The sequence below is a fragment of the Phoca vitulina genome, unplaced genomic scaffold, assembly GCF_004348235.1.
Source record: "Phoca vitulina isolate PV1807 unplaced genomic scaffold, GSC_HSeal_1.0 scaffold35, whole genome shotgun sequence".
In the NCBI taxonomy this organism is placed as follows: Eukaryota; Metazoa; Chordata; class Mammalia; order Carnivora; family Phocidae; genus Phoca; species Phoca vitulina.
In genome coordinates, this window is record NW_022589738.1 from 11,661,119 (window position 1) to 11,667,071 (window position 5,953).

Genomic DNA, 5,953 nt, shown 5'->3' on the forward strand with positions numbered 1-5,953 from the left:
TACATAAGAGAGCGGGAATAAGATTTTTAAGTCTAATTGGGCGTTCAAATGCTGGGCAGCCAAAAAAATATATATATATATTAGCCCACCCAATAAAATGCCCTAATCAGTGTTTTCCTGATAGAACACCTAAACCTCTTGGGTTGTTAATACCTAAACTCCATTGAACATATATTTCTCTCAACACAATGTTGGTGTTTTTCAGCTGCTATTCATATAGGAAACACTTGTCTCCAGTCTTTAATCTTGTCCCTTCCATGTCTCTAATCATCTGGCCAAACCATTAACAACTGCTTGTGAATTCCTATAGATTCATGCCTCAGGGCTTCTCTCCTTCCAGGTTAAATGCCAGTCAAGGTACTCTACTTGAAGTTTTGCCCACTAGGAGCATTTCCCTTCTTTACTCCTTGGATTCAATATAGCTACCCAATCTACAGTGAATCTTGAACTGTTGGATCCAGACCAACCCAAAATTATATCTCTCATCCTTGATCAAGCATCCTTTTACTCTATTCTCACACACCCTTTCAGAGTTTTTTCAATATAAACTAGAAATCCAGGAGTTCTTTGCCCTCCTTGGCTTCTGACTTTATCATTGCCATCCCCCTCCCAGAATTATGATGAGATCTGACAATCTTGGAAATTGGTGGGGGAGGATGAGGAGAACTGCCTTCATCTTACAAGGTAGCTCCCTTCAGTAAAAATACATCTTCAATCAAGGGAAGAACAGGGTCATTAGACAGGGTAGGAGAGATTTCTTGAGCTGGCAAGGGAGAGTCAATGAGAATGAAGGGTTCTCTAAATCCTCTCATATATTTCCATGTGAATTTTCTAGCGTTCAGTCTAACCCAGATAATGCCACAATATGCACCTCTGAAACCAGGGCTGTGAATACCACTGATATTGTAATTCATCAGCACACAGGATCAAACCAAAGTCTGAGTTTATCTTTGACCATCTCAGATCTGCTGAGGCAGATGACTTTTTTCACCATTAAGAAGCAGCCACCTCATTGGCTATCACTGAACTCCTCATACCCTTCACACGCTTCTCCTTAAATTGTACTCTCAACCAGCATTCCAGGTGACCATAAGCAATTATTTAATTGGCTGTTTTGCCACTGTATGTCTAAGGGGAGGTCAACCAACCCTGATTTTATCACTTTTCCCTGAGGGTCAGTTGCCTGCAGCTCACTTTGTGGTACCAATTTCTGAATCAGCCAGAGTTCTTGCAGGGGAGTGGAGAAGAGGATTAGTAGGAAATCATCAGGGAACCCATAGAATTAACAGAGGGTCTGTCTGGAGAGGAATAGCTTGGGCAAAGGGGGGAGACTAGGAAGGCAAGGCAGCCAGAGATTGGGGGAGGATGTTTCTGCTGACTTCGCTGTAGTCCACAGCCACCACTGGGCCTAGTCACCATGGCAAGAGGGTGTTAGCCACTGGACACAGCCAGAAATGCTGGTAGATTATAGCACTGTAAATCTCATCTCCCTGGCTCTTTTTCTTTTGGTCCTTCAAGGTTCAAAGCCCCAGATGGGAATGTCTGCTGGATTGATTATGTGTCCATGACCTGGATTTGCAGGGAGTGGAGGGAGGGAGGGAAGAGTTTTACACTAAGACTCTACACTAAGATTCCACAGTGAGAACTAGAGGGGGCAGAGAAGACTCCTCCTTTTCTGTCAATCAGTGAAGGAAAGAGCTTTCCCTAACAGTCAAGAAGCCACTTTATTTCTTGCTCTCTCACTTGCTTTTTCTCTCTTTCTCCCTCCTTTACCTGACTTTGAGTACGTCACGGTATTTCCCTGGTCCTCTGGAGAAGAGAGTTGGATTAAGATATTCAGGGTCCATCTATGTCTAATATTCCATGATCTCAGAACTCTCAAGAATCTAGTAAGGAAGATACTATGCTTACATTAAACGTTTAATAAATGCATAGCCTAAAATATTTCCTTTTTTCTAATGAGTAGTTCTAAACAGTCAGTTTGACCCAGTTTCTCATTGTCTATGAAACTTCTACCTATATCAGCAAGTCATAGTATTTGTGGAATTCCTCCTATGACATTAGATATTGAAGCATTCTAACCGTACTTGCCTTTTGACATTTCATGTTGATTTTTTTTTTTTTTTAAAGATTTTATTTATTTATTTGAGACAGAGAGAATGAGAGAGAGAGAGCACATGAGATGGGGGAGGGTCAGAGGGAGAAGCAGGCTCCCTGCCGAGCAGGGAGCCCGATGCGGGACTCGATCCAGGGACTCCAGGATCATGACCTGAGCCGAAGGCAGTCGCTTAACCAACTGAGCCACCCAGGCGCCCTCATGTTGATTTTAATAGCTTCCCCAGTATCCCCCATCCAAGTTAAGAGGTGTGTAAAAATCAAGGTGAACCTTAGGGAGAACAGTGATAAAGCAAGTTAATATTCCAGGAGGCCTTAGGGTCTTATCAAGGTTGATACATCAGTTTTACTTTAAATCTCTTATCTATCTAATTATTTCACCACTTTGATTAAATGAAGCTAAAATTGGTATTGATGAAAAGAGAAAGCACAATCAAAGAGGCAGATAAGCAAATAATTGAACGTAAATAACTTTTAATTATACTTACTTAATAGAGTTAAAGAAGAGTCTCAGGTGCCAATATTACTTTGTTAAATGAAAAGGCAGAGTCGGGATGAAAAAGAAAAAAATAGCACAGAATGTTCTGAAAATTGTGATCAATTTCAAAATTGTTAAACACTTTTATATGAGTTGGGTTCCAAAACAACCCTGAATCCTGGGTGGTGAATCTATCCAGAGCCTCTAACGGAAACCCAATTCTTTGGATCCTTCACCATGTCTCAGCCATTTGTAGAATCATACTAAAGTTCCCAGGCTTCCCCAAACACAAAGAAATAGGTGGCCTTCCAGGTATGGCAGTTATACCTAGCAAGTTCAAAATGTTGTCCCATTTGGAATTACAATAGGAAAACGAGCAAAGAGCTTTCACTTTAAGTTGATCAAACAGTTTCTTCTAAACTCAATAATGCATTTACTCTTTGCCCCCTACCTAACCTAAGGTTGCCTAGATTATTCATCCTCTGTGTCCAGTGTCCTGCTGTTATGATGCATGGTGCACAAAAACACCTGCAAGTGGGCGCCTGGGGGGCTCAGTCGGTGAAGCGTCTGCCTTCAGCTCAGGTCATGATCCCAGGGTCCTGGGATCGAGCCCCACATCAGGCTCCCTGCTCGAAGGGGAGTCTGCTTCTCCCTCTCCCATTCCCCCCTGCTCATTCTCTCTCTCAAATAAATAAAAGAAAATAAATAAAATAAAACACCTGGTAGTGAAATAAACTAACTCATACAAGACATGAGATGTGAACGGCACATTCCTTGCAGAAAAAGAGCTTGTGGGTGGGGGAAGAGTCAGTCATATCATTGGAAACTGAAGGTGATCATGAGGTGTTATTATACGAAATTTGCAAAATGTATTGCTGATGTCTCCAGACTTTTTGTGTTCAATTGATTAGGGACACCTACTTTGGAAAATCGACTGGACTGTTTTCATGTCCCTCATTGCTTTGCACAAACAGGCAATAATTATAAATTTTAACTGGCAAAAAGAGTAGTGGCCAGGATAGCAAAAAGATTTTATGATCTGTTTTTATTACACTGTTTCATTATACTGGAAAGCAACACTGGCTGTTGGCATTTACAGAGTCCTTTGTATTTTCAAAGCACTTAATCATTAATTACTTTATCTTATTTCCATCTCAAATGGGATAGGTTGGTTAGCATGGTAGGGTTACAGAAGGAAAATACTATAGGCAGTAAAAGATTCGAAACATGAAAAGTTAGTTGAAGTACTGAGGGAGAACAAAGTCCCTGGTTTTCCCATCACTGAGGGGGAAAAGGAAGAGAGAAGAAAACACATCATAGGTCCTCACTGAGAAACACTGGTTTTCTTTCTTTCTTATTTTTGATTAATTTAGAGGACAATGGTGATAAAAAAAAAAGTAGGGCGCACCTCTCTCTTATCTCTAGGAAAGTGACTATAATAAACCAACAACCGGGGTGGGGGTAGGGGCTCTCACTGCATGTTCTGATGCCAGTAACTACTAAAAGCTAACATTTATTGAACTGCTATAGTACTCTGTATCCATCAGTCACATTTCGTCTTCACAACAAAGTCATGAGATAGTACCACCAGTTAACAGAGGACAAAACAGGTTTAGAGATGAAGAATTTTCTCATAATAAATAGATCTTCAACTGTAATTGACTGACTCTGAAATCTCTGGATTAATTCTCTTTGTACGGCTTCCCAGATGATTTGCTTATTTCTTAATGGTAATACACTGAGGAACTATAGAGGATGGCCTGGGAATCCAGGAACTCCTTGGTTCTTTGGAAGAAAGGATGTTGAATTCCAGTTGAAGAATTCTGAAGGATGGAATCAGTCATGATGAGTGCCTAATCCCCATGACCCAGACTCCAAATGGTCAACAAAGCTCCAGGAAAAGGGCTTGTTTCTCTTTCACTTTAGAAACAAGATTCTCATAGTTTATCGTCTGGACCCTGGTTAGGTCCCATCTTTATAGGCCACAAAATGTTACCAGTAGAGGGGCGCCTGGGTGGCTCAGTCGTTAAGCGTCTGCTTTCAGCTCAGGTCATGATCCCAGGGTCCTGGGATCGAGCCCCGCATCAGGCTCCCTGCTCCGCGGGAAGCCTGCTTCTCCCTCTCCCACTCCCCCTGCTTGTGTTCCCTCTCTCGCTCTGTCTCTCTCTGTCAAATAAATAAATAAAATCTTTAAAAAAAAAAAAAGTTACCAGTAGAGCAGCCTTAAAAGAAGGCTATGTTTAGCTAGTCACTTAAGGTGAGAGCAGAGCTTAGAAGATATGGTCAAATAAAACAATTACTTAGAAGATATGGTCAAATAAAACAATCTTGAACAGATAAAGAGGACTTTGCAGGTAGTGTCTGAAGAGAGGGACCAACCACAAAGAGGACTGTAGCTTTCATCAAGAGCCAGAACAGGGTGGGGAAGGCATTCACCAGTGATTTTTGAGGACATCCAGGAAATGTGTCCTGGGCTCAAGGTGAGAATATTGCCACAGATACTACTTTTGGGACAGTGCTTCTAGACCAAGGGCTGGGCAGCGGGAAGCAATGCCAATAGCCTCACAGGGCCCCCACATCACTCAAATTCTAGAAGTATCTGGGGTCCTAGGGAGCATCAGGTGTAATTGTTGAGGCCCTTGGTGGACTTTGAACCGCTATGATTTCCCTGTTTGCTTAATGCCTGATAGCCTTTGGTTTGCTAATAAATCTCCTTTATGCACAGATTGACCTCTGTGCTTCCGAGGGGAGGAATTGGAATTAGCCTATTGGGAAAGAGATGGCTCTAGGATTCTGGGTGGGAGCTTAAGCAAATAAAAGGGCACCCATAAAAGATAACCTCACCTTTTGCATCTCATCTGCCTCTGACACTAAGGTTGGATCATTAACCACATTTATTTGCCCTTTTCCTACCTCATAAATTGTGTGTGCATTTCCTAATATTGCCTTCTAAGGCCAGAATTTACTGGATCACAAAACAAAGAACACCAGGTAGGAAAACTTGAGATTTCTGTCCTTATCTAAGCTCTGAAAAATTTGAGGTCCTGCTTAAAATCACTAACTGCCAGAGTAAATGATTAACAGAAGAGTGACTTCAATGGAAATGTGATTTTATGACAAGAGAAAAAAGAGATTACACTTGAATTTGATAATCAGCATTTCATGCTCTCATTCAGAATTTGGGATTTCACGTAGGACTCTGTCTACCTTCTTCACATGCCTCAATTGAAAGGATATGGTGGGAAAAAAGGTGGAGAGGGGATCAGAGATAATCTTCACTGATTTCACAATTTCCCCTACGGCCTGCATGTTTGAACAAATACTTAGCAGTGATGCAGCAAGAAAACACCCCTGAATCAA